This window comes from Stomoxys calcitrans, chromosome 1, assembly GCF_963082655.1.
Source record: "Stomoxys calcitrans chromosome 1, idStoCalc2.1, whole genome shotgun sequence".
Classification (NCBI taxonomy): Eukaryota; Metazoa; Arthropoda; class Insecta; order Diptera; family Muscidae; genus Stomoxys; species Stomoxys calcitrans.
Window position 1 is genome coordinate 152654976 of NC_081552.1, and position 20372 is coordinate 152675347.

Here is a 20372-nt window from a genome sequence, read left to right on the forward strand (position 1 = left end):
GGATGGCACGATCCGCATCGTTTGGGTGCCGGGCCATAGCGGAGTAAGGGGAAATGAAAGAGCTGGCGATTCGGCAGTGGAGGCCAGAGGATTGTCGTCAATAAACTTGGTTAACCCGAAGCCTTTTGGGTCGACGCAGTCCGAGTTAAGGGCGTGGGCGACGAACACGCATATAACACTGTGGAACGGCCAAATTATCGGTAGGACGACGAAAATCTAATGTGGAGATCCGGATGGTGAGACGACGAGACTCTTATTGAAAGGAACTAAGAAGGAGGTCAGTAAAGCTTTCGATATCATAATGCGACACATAGGACTACGAGGTCGCTTATGCAAAATCTGTGCGGCAAATGAAAACATGTGTGGGCCATGTGAAAACAAGTAAAAAGGCGTTAAGTTCGGCCGGGCCGAACTTTGGATACCCACCACCTCGGGTATATATGACCACCTTTCATCAAAATTCGGTAAAAATTTCATACCTTATACTCATATACCTCATACCGATCTGAACTATATACGACACGCATGTCGAAAAGCCGAACATAAGTCACTGTGTCAAATTTCAGTGAAATCGGATTATAAATGCGCCTTTTATGGGGCCAAGACTTTAAATCGAGATATCGGTCTACATGGCAGCTATATCCAAATCTGGACCGATTTGGGCCAAGTTGCATAAACATGTCGAAGAGCCTAACACTAAGCACTGTCCCAAGTTTCGGCGAAATCAGACAATAAATGCCTCTTTTATGGGCCCCAAACCTTAAATCCAGAGATCGGCCTATATGGCAACTATATTCAAATCTGGACCGATTTGGGCAAAATTGAAGAAGGACGTCGAAGAGCCTAACCAAACTCACTGTCTCAAATTTCAGCGACATCGGACAATAAATGCGTCTTTTATGGCCCCAAAACCTAAAACCTAGATATCGGTCTATATGGCAGCTATATCCAAATCTGGACCAAATTTCAGCGAAATCGGACCATAAATGTGGCTTTTATGGGCCTTAGACCCAAAATCGGATGGCAGCTATATCCAAATCTGGACCGATCTGAGCCAAATTGACAAAGGATGTCGAAGGGCCAACACAACTCACTGTCCCAAATTTCAACAAAATCGGATAATAAATGTAGCTTTTATGGGCCTAAGACCCTAAATCGGCGGATCGGTCTATATGGGGGCTATATCAAGATATAGTCCGATATAGCCCATCTTCGAACTTAACCTGCTTATGGGAAAAAAAAGAATCTGTGCAAAAGTTCAGCTCAATATCTCTATTTTTAAAGACTGTAGCGTGATTTCAACAGACAGACGGACGGACATGGCTAGATTGTCTTAGATTTTTACGCTGATCAAGAATATATATACTTTATAGGGTCGGAAATGGATATTTCGATGTGTTGCAAACGGAATGACAAAATGAATTTACCCCCATCCTTCGGTGGTGGGTATAAAAATATGGGACTTTGGAGCATTTCCAATATCATTGTCCGGCTTTCGCGACCAACAGACATCGGCATTAAGGTGGGGACACAATACCAGACATAAACCAACTTAAGGGCGTGGTATGGAAAACAATTAAGGATTTTGTAAATAGCACAGAATTCCAAAGTAAGACTTTCTTTTCGAGGTTACTTTTAAGTATTTAGAGTGCACAACAGGCCGATTACTGGCTTAGGTTTAATACCCGCACCCTCTTTTCAACCTAACCTAAGTCAGTTGTCGGATTGTAAATAGGCGAATGCTGGTCATATTGAGATATAGATCCTGTGGGAAAGATTGATAACGATAGTCCTAACAGATTTGACTGAAAATAATCAAATTGATTTTTTTCAATCGAACCATTTCATATCAAATACAAGGAAGCGCACTCGAAGTGTTACCAAGTTCACACTGTAATATCTGTAAAATTAGAAATAGCAGCTATTTACATGATACTTGTTTTATTGACAGCTCATTACATTGCTTACAAGCCACCAAAAGCATTTATTGCTGAGTTTATTTAAAAGAAAGTTATTCGTGAGGGAGTTTATGTATAATTACTTTACATTTGGCTGGAAATTCACAACCGGCTATTGATAGCAAGCTCAAACACCTCAAAGTAAACAAAATGTTTGTGTATCGCATTGCCAAACGTCACAGTGGTAGTATAAAAAAACTACAATCACATCTGAAATGGTTCTGCTAGCGGAGGCCTGAATTTAATGAAATCCACACCGAAGTGTCAGCCAATGGGCTAGAAATCTGAAAATACCCCGTGAAAGGATGCAACTTTTATTGAAAAACGAGCTCAACGTAAAGCCTTAAAAGTTCCAAAAGGCACACGATCATACCACAAAGCAAAAACAAGTAAAAGCGCGATAAGTTCGGCCGGGCCGAATCTTATATACCCTCCACCATGGAGCGCATTTGTCGAGTTCTTTTCCCGGCATCTCTATTAAAACGATATCAAGATATGGTCCGGTTCGGACCACAATTAAATTATATGTTGGAGACCTGTGTAAAATTTCAGCCAATTCGTATAATAATTGCGCCCATTGGGGCTCAAGAAGTAAAATAGAGAGAACGATTTATATGGGATCTGTATCGGGCTATAGACCGATTCGGACCATAATAAACACGTTTGTTGATGATCATGAGAGGATCCGTCGTACAAAATTTCAGGCATATCGGATAATAATTGCGACCTCTAGGGGTCAAGAAGTCAAGATCCCAGATCGGTTTATATGGCAGCTATATCAGGTTATTATCCGATTTGAACCTTATTTGACACAGTTGTTGAAAGTAAAAATAAAATACGTCATGCAAAATTTCAGCCAAATCGGATAGGAATTGCGCCCTCTAAAAGCTCAAGAAGTCAAATCCCCAGATTTGTTTATATGGCAGCTATATCAGGTTATAAACCGATTTGAACCATACTTGGCACAGTTGTTGGATATCATAACGAAATACTTCGTGCAAAAATTCATTCAAATCGGATAAGAATTGTGCCCTCTAGAGGCTCAAGAAGTCAAGACCCAAGATCGGTTTGTATGGCAGCTATATCAGGTTATGGACCGATGTAAACTATACTTGGCACAGTTGTTGGGTATCATAACAAAACACGTCGTGCGAAATTCCATTCCATTCGGATAAGAATTGCTCCCTCTAGAGGCTCAAGAAGTCAAGATCCAAGATCGGTTTATATGGCAGCTATATCAAAACATGGGCCGATATGGCCCATTTACAATACCAACTGACCTACACTAATAAGAAGTATTTGTGCAAAACTTCAAGCGGCTAGCTTTACTCCTTCGGAAGTTAGCGTGCTTTCGACAGACAGACGGACGGACGGACAGACGGACGGACATGGCTAGATAGACATAAAATGTCACGACGACCAAGAATATATATACTTTATGGGGTCTCAGACGAATATTTCGAGTAGTTACAAACAGAATGACGAAATTAGTATACCCCCCATCTTATGGTGGAGGGTATAACAAGTAAAAACTTTTCGGTCGAGCATAGTCTTTGGAGCCCACCACCATGGACCACTAAAAATGTACACATTTGAACATAGCCGAAGGTTGTATGTGTAGTTTAAGTATCAAATTTCGAGCAAATCTTGCCAAAAAATTTAAAATCTAATTGGTTTATATTTGAGGTATATCAGGTTATAGGCCGAATTAAACAATGTTTAACATTGGTGTTGGAAGTCATAATAAAACCCAATGTTTAAAAATTTGCCAAATCGAAGGTCGGTTTATATGGAAGCTATATCAGGTTGTAGATCCACTTGGAGCATATTTGGCATGGTTGTTGGAAGTCGTAAGAGAACACTTCGTGAAAATTTTAACCTAATCGGAAAACGCTTGGTTCTTCTAGAGAATCAAGAAGACAAGTTGAGCTCTATATGAGAGCTTTATCCAAATTTTCACCCATATGACCCATTTTAAACTCCTATGGGTAGATCCCACATCAATAAGAAGTTCCTCTGCAAAACGCTATTGTGATTTCCACAGACGGACAAACAGAGATACAGTCGGATATGGCTACACCCACTTAGAATGAATCGATGATCCAAATATATAAGGATAATTCCATTGTAACGGGTAAAATTGCAAAATTTGTCCATATTTCACTGAGTGCAGTCCGATTCAAGTTTAAGCTCAATGATAAGGGACCTCTTTTTTGTAGCCGAGTCCGAACGGCGTGCCGCAGTGCGACACCTCTTTTGAGAGAAGTTTTACATGGCATGGTACCTCACAAATGTCGCCAGCATTAGAAGGGGAAAACCACCGCTGAAATTTGTTTCTGATGGTCCCGCCAAGATTCGAACACAGGCGTTCAGCGTCATAGGCGGACATGCTAACCTCTGAAATATACGAATAAATCTACTGAAAAAATATATTTAAAAACATCGCTTTATGTAAACGTTGTGCAATTTCATTCCCTATATTCCCACAATTAAATTATATGTTGGAGACCTGTGTAAAATTTCAGCCAATTCGTATAAGAATTGCGCCCATTGGGGCTCACGAAGTAAAATAGAGAGAACGATTTATATGGGATCTGTATCGGGCTATAGACCGATTCGGACCATAATAAACACGTTTGTTGATGATCATGAGAGGATCCGTCGTACAAAATTTCAGGCATATCGGATAATAATTGCGACCTCTAGGGGTCAAGAAGTCAAGATCCCAGATCGGTTTATATGGCAGCTATATCAGGTTATTATCCGATTTGAACCTTATTTGACACAGTTGTTGAAAGTAAAAATAAAATACGTCATGCAAAATTTCAGCCAAATCGGATAGGAATTGCGCCCTCTAAAAGCTCAAGAAGTCAAATCCCCAGATTTGTTTATATGGCAGCTATATCAGGTTATAAACCGATTTGAACCATACTTGGCACAGTTGTTGGATATCATAACGAAATACTTCGTGCAAAAATTCATTCAAATCGGATAAGAATTGTGCCCTCTAGAGGCTCAAGAAGTCAAGACCCAAGATCGGTTTGTATGGCAGCTATATCAGGTTATGGACCGATGTAAACTATACTTGGCACAGTTGTTGGGTATCATAACAAAACACGTCGTGCGAAATTCCATTCCATTCGGATAAGAATTGCTCCCTCTAGAGGCTCAAGAAGTCAAGATCCAAGATCGGTTTATATGGCAGCTATATCAAAACATGGGCCGATATGGCCCATTTACAATACCAACTGACCTACACTAATAAGAAGTATTTGTGCAAAACTTCAAGCGGCTAGCTTTACTCCTTCGGAAGTTAGCGTGCTTTCGACAGACAGACGGACGGACGGACAGACGGACGGACATGGCTAGATCGACATAAAATGTCACGACGACCAAGAATATATATACTTTATGGGGTCTCAGACGAATATTTCGAGTAGTTACAAACAGAATGACGAAATTAGTATACCCCCCATCTTATGGTGGAGGGTATAACAAGTAAAAACTTTTCGGTCGAGCCTAGTCTTTGGAGCCCACCACCATGGACCACTAAAAATGTACACATTTGAACATAGCCGAAGGTTGTATGTGTAGTTTAAGTATCAAATTTCGAGCAAATCTTGCCAAAAAATTTAAAATCTAATTGGTTTATATTTGAGGTATATCAGGTTATAGGCCGAATTAAACAATGTTTAACATTGGTGTTGGAAGTCATAATAAAACCCAATGTTTAAAAATTTGCCAAATCGAAGGTCGGTTTATATGGAAGCTATATCAGGTTGTAGATCCACTTGGAGCATATTTGGCATGGTTGTTGGAAGTCGTAAGAGAACACTTCGTGAAAATTTTAACCTAATCGGAAAACGCTTGGTTCTTCTAGAGAATCAAGAAGACAAGTTGAGCTCTATATGAGAGCTTTATCCAAATTTTCACCCATATGACCCATTTTAAACTCCTATGGGTAGATCCCACATCAATAAGAAGTTCCTCTGCAAAACGCTATTGTGATTTCCACAGACGGACAAACAGAGATACAGTCGGATATGGCTACACCCACTTAGAATGAATCGATGATCCAAATATATAAGGATAATTCCATTGTAACGGGTAAAATTGCAAAATTTGTCCATATTTCACTGAGTGCAGTCCGATTCAAGTTTAAGCTCAATGATAAGGGACCTCTTTTTTGTAGCCGAGTCCGAACGGCGTGCCGCAGTGCGACACCTCTTTTGAGAGAAGTTTTACATGGCATGGTACCTCACAAATGTCGCCAGCATTAGAAGGGGAAAACCACCGCTGAAATTTGTTTCTGATGGTCCCGCCAAGATTCGAACACAGGCGTTCAGCGTCATAGGCGGACATGCTAACCTCTGAAATATACGAATAAATCTACTGAAAAAATATATTTAAAAACATCGCTTTATGTAAACGTTGTGCAATTTCATTCCCTATATCGAACCATCGATTGATATCATAGGTTTTGTCAGTATAGAAAGAGCAACGGTCATCAAAACTATCGTAACGGGCGTTAACGTTAAAATTAGCAGAATTTTGAGGCCATTTACCAATTTCTTGATTGCCTAAAAATTTCTTAGGTGAACATCACTTTATAATTTCTGACATGAAACTTCACATAGTTTTCTTTCTTCTGGTACATATTTTTCCGCCCCGAATTTCAAAATGTTTCAAAAATTTAAAGCTTTGTTTGTACCGGCGTTACACTTAAATGTAACGGGCGTTTAGGAGTATCTTTATCCTTATACAACAAAGAACATATTTTAGATGTAACCTTATTTTTATACCCACCACCGAAGGATGGGGGTATATTCATTTTGTTATTCTGTTTGCAACACATCGAAATATCCATTTCCGACCCTATAAAGTATATATATTCTTGATCAGCGTAAAAATCTAAGACAATCTAGCCATGTCCGTCCGCCTGTCTGTTGAAATCATGCTACAGTCATTAAAAATACAGATATTGAGTTGAAACCTTGCAATGATTCTTTTTTTGTCCACAACCAGGTTAAGTTCGAAGATGGGCTAAATCGGACTATATCTTGATATAGCCGCCATATAGACCGATCCGCCGATGTATGGTCTTAGGCCAATAAAAGCCACATTTCTTATCCGATTTTCCTGAAATTTGGGACAGAGAGTTGTGTTAAGCCCCTCGGCATTCTTCATCAATTTGGCTCAGATCGGTCCAGATTTGGATATAGCTGCCATATAGACCCATCTGTCGATTTAGGGTCTTAGGCCCATAAAAGCCACATGTATTATCCGGTTTTGATGAAATTTGGGACATTGAGTTGTGTTAGGCCCTTTGACATCCTTCATGAATTTGGCCCAGATCGGTCCAAATTTAGATATAGCGGCCATATAGACCGATCTCTCGATTTATGGTTTTGAGTCCATAAAAGGCACATTTATTGTCTGAAGTCGCCGAAATTTGGGATAGTGAGTTGTGTTACAACTTTCGACATCATTTTTCAATTTGGCTTAGATCGGTCCAGATTTGGATATAGCTGCCATATAGACCGATCTCTCGATTTAAGGTTTTGGGGCCATAAAAGGCGCATTTATTGTCCAATTTCGCCGAAATTTGGGACAGTGAGTTGTGTAAGGCTCTTCGACATTTATCTGCAACTTGGTCCAAATCGGTCCAGATTTGGATATAGCTGTTAATAGACCAATATCTTGATTTAAAGTCTTGGCCCAATAAAAGGCGCATTTATAATTCGATTTCACTGAAATTGACACAGTGACGTAGGCTAGGCTTTCCGACATCCGTATCGTTTATGATTCAGATCGGTTTGTTTTTAGATTAGTATTTGGTCCAAATCGGAACATATTTCGATATAGCTGCTATGGGGCATAAAGTATGCAATTTTCACTGGATTTTGACGCAAAGTGGTTTACATATATAAAAAATGGTTTACATATCGGCCCGGCAGAACTTAACGCATTTTTACTTGTTTTGTAAACACAATGTAATAAGACTTAAAACACACTCATTTTAAAATTGTGTTATCGGACAATATTTTCATATAGCCCTACGGAGACCGATTTAGAGCTAATATCATAAGAATATTTCATTCGATTGCGCCAAAAATTTTCACAATGATTTGTAACAATCCCCTCAGAACGCGGACAGAATAGCGGTAAGATCGGACCATATTGGGATATAGATGCCATATGGTCCGATCTTCCAAATATGGGTTCTGAACTCATAAAAGGTATATTTTTTATCCGATTTCGCTTAAATTGTATTATTGAATGGTATCAGACCTCTCTGCTTCTTTATTGCATACTTGCTGACCCGGGCCCGCACGGCTGCGCCTTCTTTTACTTTATATGGAACAAAAGTTTCCTTGGATTATTTATTTTCGACAATTAAAGATTTTTTAGTGAAATACCATACTACGAAAATAGTATATCGCTTGACTAACAGTTTAACAATATAAGTGCCTTTATCTGAATCCCATATGATCTTTATTGGTCTACGAATTTAAGTTTAGATATAAGGTGTACTCCCAGATACTTGGCCCTGAAAAAATATCAACATCGTGCTCTTCTCTCAAATACCATTTATTTAAACCCCATATTGTCGTTGGCTTAAGAGGAGTTTACAGGATGAGGCGTCCCCCAAACACATGGCCCCAAAATAGGTTATCATTTGGATATCAAATTCGTTTTCTACTTTCAAATACCTTTATTTGAGCCCCATATTGCGATGGTCACTAAAAAATTGCTTTGTGTGGGGTATTTTGGGAAAGGGGTAGACCCCCAGAAAATTGGATCCGAAAATGGGTATCAATTCTTACTTTACCCCCCAATACTTTTCATTTAGGCCCACATTGTCATGGTCGGTAAATATGCCCGATTTAGGGGTGTTTTGGGGATTGGGGTGGTCGCCCAAACACTAAGCCCTGAAAATATATCAGCAACGTGCTCTATTCTCATATATCTATATACCATTTATTTGAACCCCATATTGCCATTGGCTTTAAAATTGGATATCAAGTTCGTTTTCTAATCTCATTTAAACTCCTTATTGCAAAAGTCAGCAAATATGTTCGGTTTGGGGTATTGACCCTAGAAACTATGAATATTTAGTACCACTTTCTTTAAGACCCAAATTGTCTTAGTGAACAAATACGTCGTATTTGGGGGCTGTTATGGTGATGGGACGTCCGCTAGAGAGTTGGCTCCTAATGTTGATATCAGATACGTAGTCTACTCCCACATACCTTTAAATTGAGCCCCATATTTCCGTAGTCGGCCAACATGACCGGCTTGGGGGTGTTTTGGAGGATGGACGGCCACTCAGTGAGTTGGCCTTGAAAATATATATCGGATTCGTGTTCTACTTTAAAAACCTGCAATAGTCAGAAAATACTTACTATTTGGGTGGTGTTGTGGGGGTGGGTGGCCCCATAGACATTTTTCCCGAATATTGATATCAGATTCGTGCTTTTCTCCCAAATACCTTTCATTTGAGCCGCATGTGGATATGGTCGTAAATGTGTCCCTTTTGGGGCAGGTTTTTGGGGTGAGGCTGTCCCCCAAACACTTGGTCCCATATTTGGATATCAGATTCTAATTCTACACTAAAATACCTTTTATTTAAGACCCATATTCCCATGGTCAGTAAATAAGTCCTGTTTGGGGGGTGTTTTGGGGAAGGGGTGGACACCCAGAAACGTGGTCCCACATTTGAGTATCAGATTCGCATTCTACTCGCAAATACCTTTCATTTGAGTCCCATATTGCCATGGTCGGTAAATATGTCCGATTTAGGTATGTTTTGGGGCTTGGGGTGGTCCCCCTAGCACTTGGACCGACAAATGGATATCAGATACGTTTTCTTATCCTAATTACCTTTCATTTGAATCCCATATTGCCGTGATTGGTGTAAATATATGTTTGGTAGGTTTACCAAAATTTGTTTTTAGGGTACTATATGAGAGCACATAAAATTTCGCTTATATCGCAGCACCCATCTCCGAGATCTGGCGTTTCTGAAAATTAGGGTAAGGGGAGAGTCCACCCCACCTTCAGATATCAAAAAATGTAGTACCCTATTTTCAGCACGGGATCATTATGCACCAACTGTGAAAATTTCAAGAAAATCGGTTCAGCCGTTTCTGAGTCTATAAGGAATACACAAACAAACAAACAAACCTACAAACAAACACAAATTGATTTTTATACCCTCCACCATAAGATGGGGGGTATACTAATTTTGTCATTCTGATTGTAACTACTCGAAATATTCGTCTGAGACCCCATAAAGTATATATATTCTTGATCGTCGTGAAATTGTATGTCAATCTAGCCATGTGTTCATTCACCGTTCAGCGATGAGGCTCATTTCTTGTTGAATGGCTACGTAAATAAGCAAAATTGCCGCATTTGGAGTGAAGAGCAACCAGAAGCCGTTCAAGAACTGCCCATGCATCCCGAAAAATGCACTGTTTGGTGTGGTTTGTACGCTGGTGGAATCATTGGACCGTATTTTTTCAAAGATGCTGTTGGACGCAACGTTACGGTGAATGAACACATTTCGAACCGAACACTGATTTTGGTAATAAAATTCAATGATTTGCAAGCGTTGCTCCTTAGTAAGTCTATTCATGATGAAATGTCAAAGCATACTGAGCATCTTTCTCTTTGACACCATGTCTGAAATCCCACGTGATCTGTCAAATACTAATGCATGAAAATCCTAACCTCAAAAAAATCACCCTTTAGCTGCCATATAAACCGATCTTGGGTCTTGATTTCTTGAGCCTCTAGAGTGCGCAATTCTTATCCGATTGGAATAAAATTTTGCACGACGTGTTTCGTTATTATATCCAACAACTGTGCCAAGTATGGTTTAAATCGGTCCATAACCTGATATAGCTGTCATATAAACCGATCTTGGGTCTTGACTTCTTAAGCCTCTAGAGGGCGCAATTCCTATCCGATTTGAATGAATTTTGGCACATAGTATTTTGTTATGATATCCAACAACTGTGCCAAATATGGTTCAAATCGGTTTATAACCTGATATAGCTGTCATATAAACAGATCTGGGGACTTGACTTCTTGAGCTTCTAGAGGGCGCAATTCCTATCCGATTTGGCTGAAATTTCGCAAGACGTTTTTTATTGTTACTTTCTGTGTTACTTACTGATCTGTGATCTTGACTTCTTGAGCCTCTAGAGGTCGCAAAATTTATCCGATTTGCCTGAAATTTTGTACGACGGATTCTTTCATGACCATCAACATACGTGTTTATTATGGTCTGAATCGGTCCATAGCACGATACAGCTACCACACAAATCGATCTCTTTATTTTACTTCTTGAGCCCACAAAGGGCTCAATTCCTATTCGAATTGGCTGACATTTTACACAGGTCTCCAACATATAATTTAATTGTGGTCCAAACCGGACCATATCTTGATATCGCTCTAATAGCAGAGCAAATCTTTTCTTATATACTTTTTTTGCCTAAGAAGAGATGCCGGGAAAAGAACTCGACAAATGCGATCCATGGTGAAGAGTATATAAGATTCGGCCCGGCCGAACTTAGCACGCTTTTACTTGTTATTGATAAAATGCTCGGGACGTCTAGAAAAGTATTTAACTTTTCTTTTTTATACCCTCCACCATATGATGGGTACTATATACTAATTTCGTCATTCTGTTTGCAACTACTCGAAATATTCGTCTGAGACCCCATAAAGTATATATATTCTTGATCGTCGAGACATTTTATGTCGATCTAGCCATGTCCGTCCGTCTGTCCGTCCGACCGTCCGTCTGTCTGTCGAAAGCACGCTAACTTCCGAAGGAGTAAAGCTCGCCACTTGAAATTTTGCACAAATACTTCTTATTCGTGTAGGTCAGTTGGTGTTGTAAATGGGCCATATCGGTCCATGTTTTGATATAGCTGCCATATAAACCGATCTTGGGTCTTGACTTCTTTGGCCTCTAGAGTGCGCAATTCTTATCCGATTAGAATAAAATTTTGCACCACGACTTTTGTTATGATATCCAACAACTGTGCCAAGTATGGTTCAAATCGGTTCATAACCTGATGTAGCTGCCATATAAACCGATCTTGGGTCTTGACTTCTTGGGCCTCTAGAGAGCGCAATTCTTATCCGATTTGCCTGAAATTTTGTTCGACGAATCCTCTCATGACCATCAACATACGTGTTTATTATGTTCTGAATCGGTCTATAGCCCGATACAGCTCCCATATAAATCGATCTCTCTATTTTACTTTTTGAGCCTCCAAAGGGCGCAATTCTTATTCGAATTGGCTGACATTTTACACAGGTCTCCAACATATAATTTAATTGTGGTCTAAACCGGATCATATCTTGATATCACTCTAATAGCAGAGCAAATCTTTTCTTATATCATTTTTTGCCTAAGAAGAGATGCCGGGAAAAGAACTGACTAATGCGCTCCATGGTGGAGGGTATATAAGATTCGGCCCGGCCGAACTTAGCACGCTTTTAGTTGTTATATTTATATTTGCCAAAACGCCAATCATTAAAAATACTCTAAGAGAGTATTTCACACATACAGTCACATTTTCATTTTGGGCACTGCTAAGTTTATGTTTCACAGGGAAATACTCATATTTTTATACCCACCACCGAAGGATGGGGGTATATTCATTTTGTCATTCCGTTTGCAACACATCGAAATATCCATTTCCGACCCTATAAAGTATATATATTCTTGATCAGCGTAAAAATCTAAGACGATCTAGCCATGTCCGTCCGTCTGTCCGTCTGTCTGTTGAAATCACGCTACAGTCTTTAAAAATAGAGATATTGGGCTGAAATTTTGCACAGATTCTTTTTTTGTCCATAAGCAGGTTAAGTTCGAAGATGGGCTATATCGGACTATATCTTGATATAGCCCCCATATAGACCGATCCGCCGATTTAGAGTCTTAGGCCCATAAAAGCCACATTTATTATCCGATTTTGGGGCAGTGAGTTGTGTTAGTCCCTTCGACATCCTTTGTCAATTTGGCTCAGATCGGTCTAGATTTGGATATAGCTGCCATATAGACCGATCCTCCGATTTAGGGTCTAAGGCCCATAAAAGCCACATTTATGGTCCGATTTCGCTGAAATTTGGGACAGTGAGTTGTGTTAGGCCCTTCGACATCTTTTCCAATTTGGCTCAGATCGGTTCAGATTTGGATATAGCTGCCATATAGACCGATCCTCCGGTTTAGGGTCTTAGGCCCACAAACGCCACATTTATTATCCGATTTTGATGAAATTCGGGGCAGTGAATTGTGTAAGGCCCATCGACATCCTTCGTAAATTTGGCTCAGATCGGTCCAGATTTGGATATAGCTGCCATATAGATCGATCCTCCGATTTATGGTGTAAGGCCCATAATAGCCACATTCATCATCCGATTTTGCTGAAATTTGGGACAGTGAGATGTGTTAGGCTCTTTGACATATTTCTTCAATTTGGTCCAGATCGGTTCAATTTTGGATATATAGACCGATATCTACGTTTTAGGTTTTGGGGCCATAAAAGACACATTTATTGTCCGATGTCGCTGAAATTTGAGACAGTGAGTTTGGTTAGGCTCTTCGACGCCCTTCTTCAATTTTGCCCAGATCAGTCCAGATTTGAATGTAGCTGCCATATAGACCGATCTCTGGATTTAAGATTTAGGGCCCATAAAAGTGGCATCTATTGTCCGATTTCGCCGAAATTTGGGACAGTGCTTAGTGTTAGGCTCTTCGACATGTTTATGCAACTTGGCCCAAATCGGTCCAGATTTGGATATAGCTGCCATGTAGACCGATATCTCGATTTAAAGTCTTGGCCCCATAAAAGGCGCATTTATAATCCGATTTCACTGAAATTTGACACAGTGACTTATTTTCGGCTTTTCGATATCCTTGTCGTATATAGTTCAGATCGGTATGAGGTATATGAGTATAAGGTATGAAATTTTCACCGAATTTTGATGAAAGGTGGTTTACATATATACCCGAGGTGGTGGGTATCCAAAGTTCGGCCCGGCCGAACTTAACGCCTTTTTACTTGTTCACGATTACTTTTTTAAAAAACTACAAAAATATCACTAATAACATAACACTTTTATTCAAATTTTATCAAAAACTAGCTGACCCGCTCCGCTGCGTCTTCTTTTACTTTATATAGAACCAAAGTTTCCTTGGAATATTTATTTTGGACAATTAAAGATCTTTTAGTGAAATACCATGTTACAAAAATAGTATATCGCTTGACTAACAGTTTAACAATATAAGTGCCTTTATCTGAATTCCATATGATCTTTATTAGTCTACGAATTTAATTTTGGATGTAAGGTGTACTCCATTCCTAAAACACTTTAGTGCGGCCTGATATTCTCACGATATCTGATTTAGTGGTGTTTTCGGGGGAGAGGTGGTCCCCCAGATACTTGGCCCTGAAAAAATATCAGCATCGTGCTCTTCTCTCAAATACCATTTATTTAAACCCAATATTGCCATTGGCTTAAGAGGAGTTTACACGATGAGGCGTTCCCCAAACACATGGCCCCAAAACAGCTTATCAAATTCGTTTTCTAATCTCAAATAACTTTAATTTGAGCCACATATTGGCATGGTCGAAAAATGTGTTCCCTTTGGGGGTGTTTTGGGAAAGGGATGATGCCCTAAATATATGGTCCTACATTTGGATATCAAATTCGTATACTACTCCCAAACACCTTTATTTGAGCCCCATATTGCGATGGTTCCTAAAAAATTGCTGTTTGTAGGGTATTTTGAGAAAGGGGTAGACCCCCGGAAAATTGGTCCCGAAAATGGGTATCAATTCTTGCTCTACCCCCAATACCTTTCATTTAAGCCCCACATGGTCATGGTCCGTAAATATGCCTGATTTATTGGTGTTTTTAGGAGTTTGGTGGTCCCCCAAATTTTAAGCCCTGAAAATATATCAGTAACGGGCTCCATTCACATATATCTATATATCATTTATTTGAACCCCATATTGCCATTGGCCTCAAAATTGGAAATCAAATTCGTTTTCTAATCTCATTTAAACTCCTTATTGCAAAAGTCAGCAAGTATGTCCGGTTTGGGGTATTGACCTAGAAACTATGAATATTTAGTACCACTCTCTTAAGACCCAGTGGGACGTCCGCTAGACACTTGGCTCCTAATGTTGATATCAGATACGTAGTCTACTCCCACATACCTTTAATTTGAGCGCCATATTTCCATAGTCGGCCAACATGACCTGCTTGGGGGTGTTTTGGAGGATGGGCGGTCACTCAGTGAGTTGGCCTTGAAAATATATATCGGATTCGTGTTCCACTTTAAAAACCCTCTTATTTGAGTCTCATATTGCAATAGTCAGAAAATACTTACTATTTGGGTGGTGTTGTGGGGGTGGGTGGCCCCATAGACATTTTTCCCGAATATTGATATCAGATTCGTGCTTTACTCCCAAATACCTTTGATTTGAGCCTCATATGGCTATGGTCGTAAATTTGTCCCCATTGGGGGATGTTTTTGGGGAGAGGCTGCCCCGAACACTTGAACCCATATTTGGATATCAGATTCGAATTCTACACTCAAATATCTTTTATTTAAGCCCCATATTCCCATGGTCAGTGAATAAGTCCTGTTTGGGGGTGTTTTGGGGAAGGGGTGGACCCCCAGAAACGTGATCCCACATTTGGATATCAGATTCGTATTCCACTCGCAAATACCTTTCATTTGAGTTCCATATTGCCATGGTCGGTAAATATGTCCGATTTAGGGGTGTTTTGGGGCTTGGGGTGGTCCCCCCAAAAACTTGGTCCGACAATGGGATATCAGGTACGTTTTCTTATCCTAAATACCTTTCATTTGAGTCCCATATTGTCGTAATTGGTCTAAATATATGTTTGGTAAGTTTTAGGGTGGGGCGGCCCCCCTAGGTACCCAAGATCTGGCGTTTCTGAAAATTATGCACCTTCTGTGAAAGTTTGAAGAAAATCGGTTAAGCCGTTTCCTATAAGGAACACACAAACATACAAACAAACAAACACAAATTGATTTTTTTATTGGGTTGCCTAAAAAGTAATTGCGGATTTTTTAAAAGAAAGTAAATGCAGTTTTAATAAAGCTTAGAATGAACTTTAATCAAATATATAATTACCATTTTGTTCGATAACCTTTTGCCATCTTTCTGGCAAATTTACTATTCCACGCTCATAGAACTTCTGGCCTTTATCTGCAAAAAACTGAACCAAGGGCGATTTTATAGCCTCATCATTGCCGAAAGTTTTACCATTTAAGGAGTTCTGCAAATATCGAAATAAATGGTCTGATGGTGCAAGGTCAGGGCTATATGGTGGATGCATCAAAAGTTCCCAGCCAAGCTCACTCAGTTTTTGGCGAGTGACCAAAGATGTGTGCGGTCTAGCGTTGTCCTGGTGGAATATGACACCTTTACGATTGACCAATTCTGGTCGCTTCTCCTTGATGGCTGTATTCAATTTGTCCAATTGTTGACAGTAAACATCCGAATTAATCGTTTGGTTCCTTGGAAGCAGCTCAAAATATACCTCACCCTTCCAATCCCACCAAACAGACAGCATAACCTTCTTTTGGTGGATATCAGCCTTTGAAGTGGTTTGAGCTGGTTCACCATGCTTGGACCATGATCGTTTTCGACTAACGTTGTTGTAAACAATCCATTTTTCATCTCCAGTTATGATTCGCTTTAAAAACGGATCGAATTCATTGCGTTTAAGTTGCATATCACAAGCGTTGATTCGGTTTGTTAAATGAATTTCTTTCAATACATGTGGTACCCAAATATCAAGCTTTTTCACCAGTCCAAGACTTTTTATGTGATAATGAACGGTTGATTTGGCATATTTAACTTCTCTCCTATCTCACGCTCAGTTACATGACGATCCAATTCGATTAATGCTTTGATTTAGTCATCATCAACTTCATATGGCCGACCTGAACGTGGCTCATCTTTAAGTGAAAAATCTCCAGAACGGAATTTGCGAAACCAATTTTGATACTGTCTTCCTTTTAAGGCTTTATCACCATACACATCTCGTAACTTTTTAACAACCTGCTCCGCGTTTTTTCCTTTACGGAAATAATAAAGTAAAATATGACGAAAATGCTCCTTTGTGGGCTCCATATTAAAATTGACGCCAAACAAACAAATGTAAACAAAATTTCGCGCACTTTTTTTCTAAAGCAAGCTAAAAGTAACAGCTGATAACTGACAGAAGAAAGAATGCAATTACAGAGTCACAAGCCGTTGAAAAATTTATCAACGCCGACTGTATTACTACTATTGGGTTGTCCAAAAAGTAATTGCGGATTTTTTAAAAGAAAATCAATGCTTTTTTAATAAAGCTTAGAATGAACTTTAATCAAATATACTTTTTTTACACTTTTTTTCTAAAACAAGCTAAAAGTAACAGCTGATAACTGACAGAAGAAAGAATGCAATTACAGAGTCACAAGCTGTGAAAAAATTGTCAACGCCGACTATATTACTACTATATTACCGACAATTACTTTTTGGGCAACCCAATATATAAGATAATGGGAATTCCCTAATGAATGAAATCAGAAAGTGTTTTTACTCAAAATCTATTATCTACAAAGAGTAATAGTAAAAAACATTTTTTTTATTGTGAAACAGGAACTTAACACCCACCTTAAGTAAGGAAATGTGTTAAAATAATATTAGTCAGCAGACTTTCGTTTGCCGCTATGTAATTTGACATCAATTAGTGGGCAAAGAATGAACAATGTTTACAACTGCAATAATGTAGAAATCTCTTCGTGTTTTTTAGTTCTACCACCTTTTCTTATTTTATCTTCAATAAATTTTGAAAACTTTAGAACTTATAAAGACATGATGCAAATTATAAGCAATTACGACAATTTCTACTTCACATATTTTCCTTAAAAAACGGATTTTCGATCGATTTTAGAAGAAAGTTCGAAGAAGAAATAGGCGACATCATTTAAGCAAAATTTAAATGGTTCTTCGTTAAAATTGCTCAAATTTTTTTCTCAACTATTTAACACTTAAGTTAATGTTTTCAGTTCGTTAGCGTAAAATTTTGTGGAAATAAAATTTGTTTTAAACCAATAGACCGACAAAAACAATAACCTGTTAAAATCATAAAACTAGTATGAGAGCAACAATGTGCGCAAAGGAAAAAAAATCATCAAAATAATGAAGCTGAATCGGCGAAACTCTCACTATAAAACTTAGATATTCGCAAAGACAACCACATTTTGAAGGCTTTGAAATATCAGAATCGGCCTAAATTGTGTGTTGGCAATCATTGCAAAATTCAGCTTTGACTTAATGACCAAATATCACCGCCGATTGGCCAGTTCCTGCACCCAATAGCGACCACAATTTTCGAAAAAAAAAATCTTTATCTTTACCAATTTCGCAGTAATAGAAAACTTGTGGCAGTAATCGAAAAAAAATTTGAAACAAGTAAAAAGGCGTTAAGTTCGGCCGGGCCGAACTTTGGATACCCACCACCTCGGGTATATATGTAAACCATCTTTCATCAAAATTCGGTAAAAATTTCATACCTTATACTCATATACCTCATACCGATCTGAACTATATACGACACGCATGTCGAAAAGCCGAACATAAGTCACTGTGTCAAATTTCAGTGAAATCGGATTATAAATGCGCCTTTTATGGGGCCAAGACTTTAAATCGAGATATCGGTCTACATGGCAGCTATATCCAAATCTGGACCGATTTGGGCCAAGTTGCATAAACATGTCGAAGAGCCTAACACTAAGCACTGTCCCAAATTTCGGCGAAATCAGACAATAAATGCCTCTTTTATGGGCCCTAAACCTTAAATCCAGAGATCGGTCTATATGGCAACTATATTCAAATCTGGACCGATCTGGGCAAAATTGAAGAAGGACGTCGAAGAGCCTAACCAAACTCACTGTCTCAAATTTCAGCGACATCGGACAATAAATGCGTCTTTTATGGCCCCAAAACCTAAAACCTAGATATCGGTCTATATGGCAGCTATATCCAAATCTGGACCGATCTATGCGATATTGCAGAAGTATGTCAAGGGGCTTAACTTAACTCACTGTTCCAAATTTCGGCGACATCGGGCAATAAATGAGCATTTTATGGGCCCAAAACCATAAATCAAGAAATCGGTCTATATGGCAGCTATATCCAAATTTGAACCGATCTGGACCAAATTGAAGAAATATGTCAAAGAGCCTAACACAACTCACTGTCCCTAATTTCAGCAAAATCGGATAATGAATGTGGCTATTGTGGGCCTTACACTATAAATCGGAGGATCTATATATATGGCAGCTATATCCAAATCTGGACTGATCTGAGCCAAATTAACGAAGGATGTCGATGGTCCTTACACAATTCACTGTCCCAAATTTCATCAAAATCGGATAATAAATGTGGCTTTTGTGGGCCTAAGACCCTAAACCGGAGGATCGGTCTATACGGCAGCTATATCCAAATCTGAACCGATCTGGACCAAATTGAGAAAATATGTCAAAGGGCCTAACACAACTCACTGTCCCAAATTTCAGCGAAATCGGACCATAAATGTGGCTTTTATGGGCCTTATACCCAAAATCGGAGGATCGGTCTATATGGCAGATATATCCAAATCTAGACCGATCTGAGCCAAATTGACGAAGGATGTCGAAGAGCCTAACACAACTCACTGTCCCAAATTTCAACAAAATCGGATAATAAATGTGACTTTTAGGGGCCTAAGACCCTTAATCGGCGGATCGGTCTATATGGGGGCTATATCAAGATATAGTCCGATATAGCCCATCTTCGAATTTAACCTGCTTATGGGAAAAAAAAGAATCTGTGCAAAAGTTCAGCTCAATATCTCTATTTTTAAAGGCTGTAGCGTGATTTCAACAGACAGACGGACGGACATGGCTAGATCGTCTTAGATTTTTACGCTGATCAAGAATATATATACTTTATAGGGTCGGAAATGGATATTTCGATGTGTTGCAAACGGAATGACAAAATGAATATACCCCCATCCTTCGGTGGTGGGTATAAAAATGTGGGATGGGTCCCCACCCAAAATAAAATCCTGGCTACGTCCCTGATGGCGACTATAACTAAATCTGGACCGATCTGAGCCAAATTGGAAAAGATGTCGAAGGGCCTAACACAACTCACTGTCCAAAATTTCGGCGAAATCGGACAATAAATGCACCATTTATTGGCCCATTGACAGCTATATTCAAATCTGCACAGATCTGGGCCAAACTGAAGAAGAATGTCTGACATAACTGAATGTCTCACATTCCAGCAAAGTCGGACAACAAATTCGTCTTTT

The 20372-nt window shown here is 39.2% G+C and overlaps 1 protein-coding gene across 1 annotated transcript in view; it reads left to right on the forward strand.

The window, feature by feature from the left end:
• Positions 1-253: 253 nt before the first annotated feature.
• LOC106093129 (protein rhomboid) overlaps positions 254-20372 on the forward strand; it is a 430079-nt gene continuing 409960 nt past the window's right edge. The window contains exon 1 of the mRNA XM_059360528.1: positions 254-277. The gene's annotated coding sequence lies outside the window, so the exon portion shown is untranslated. The remainder of the gene's footprint in view (positions 278-20372) is intronic.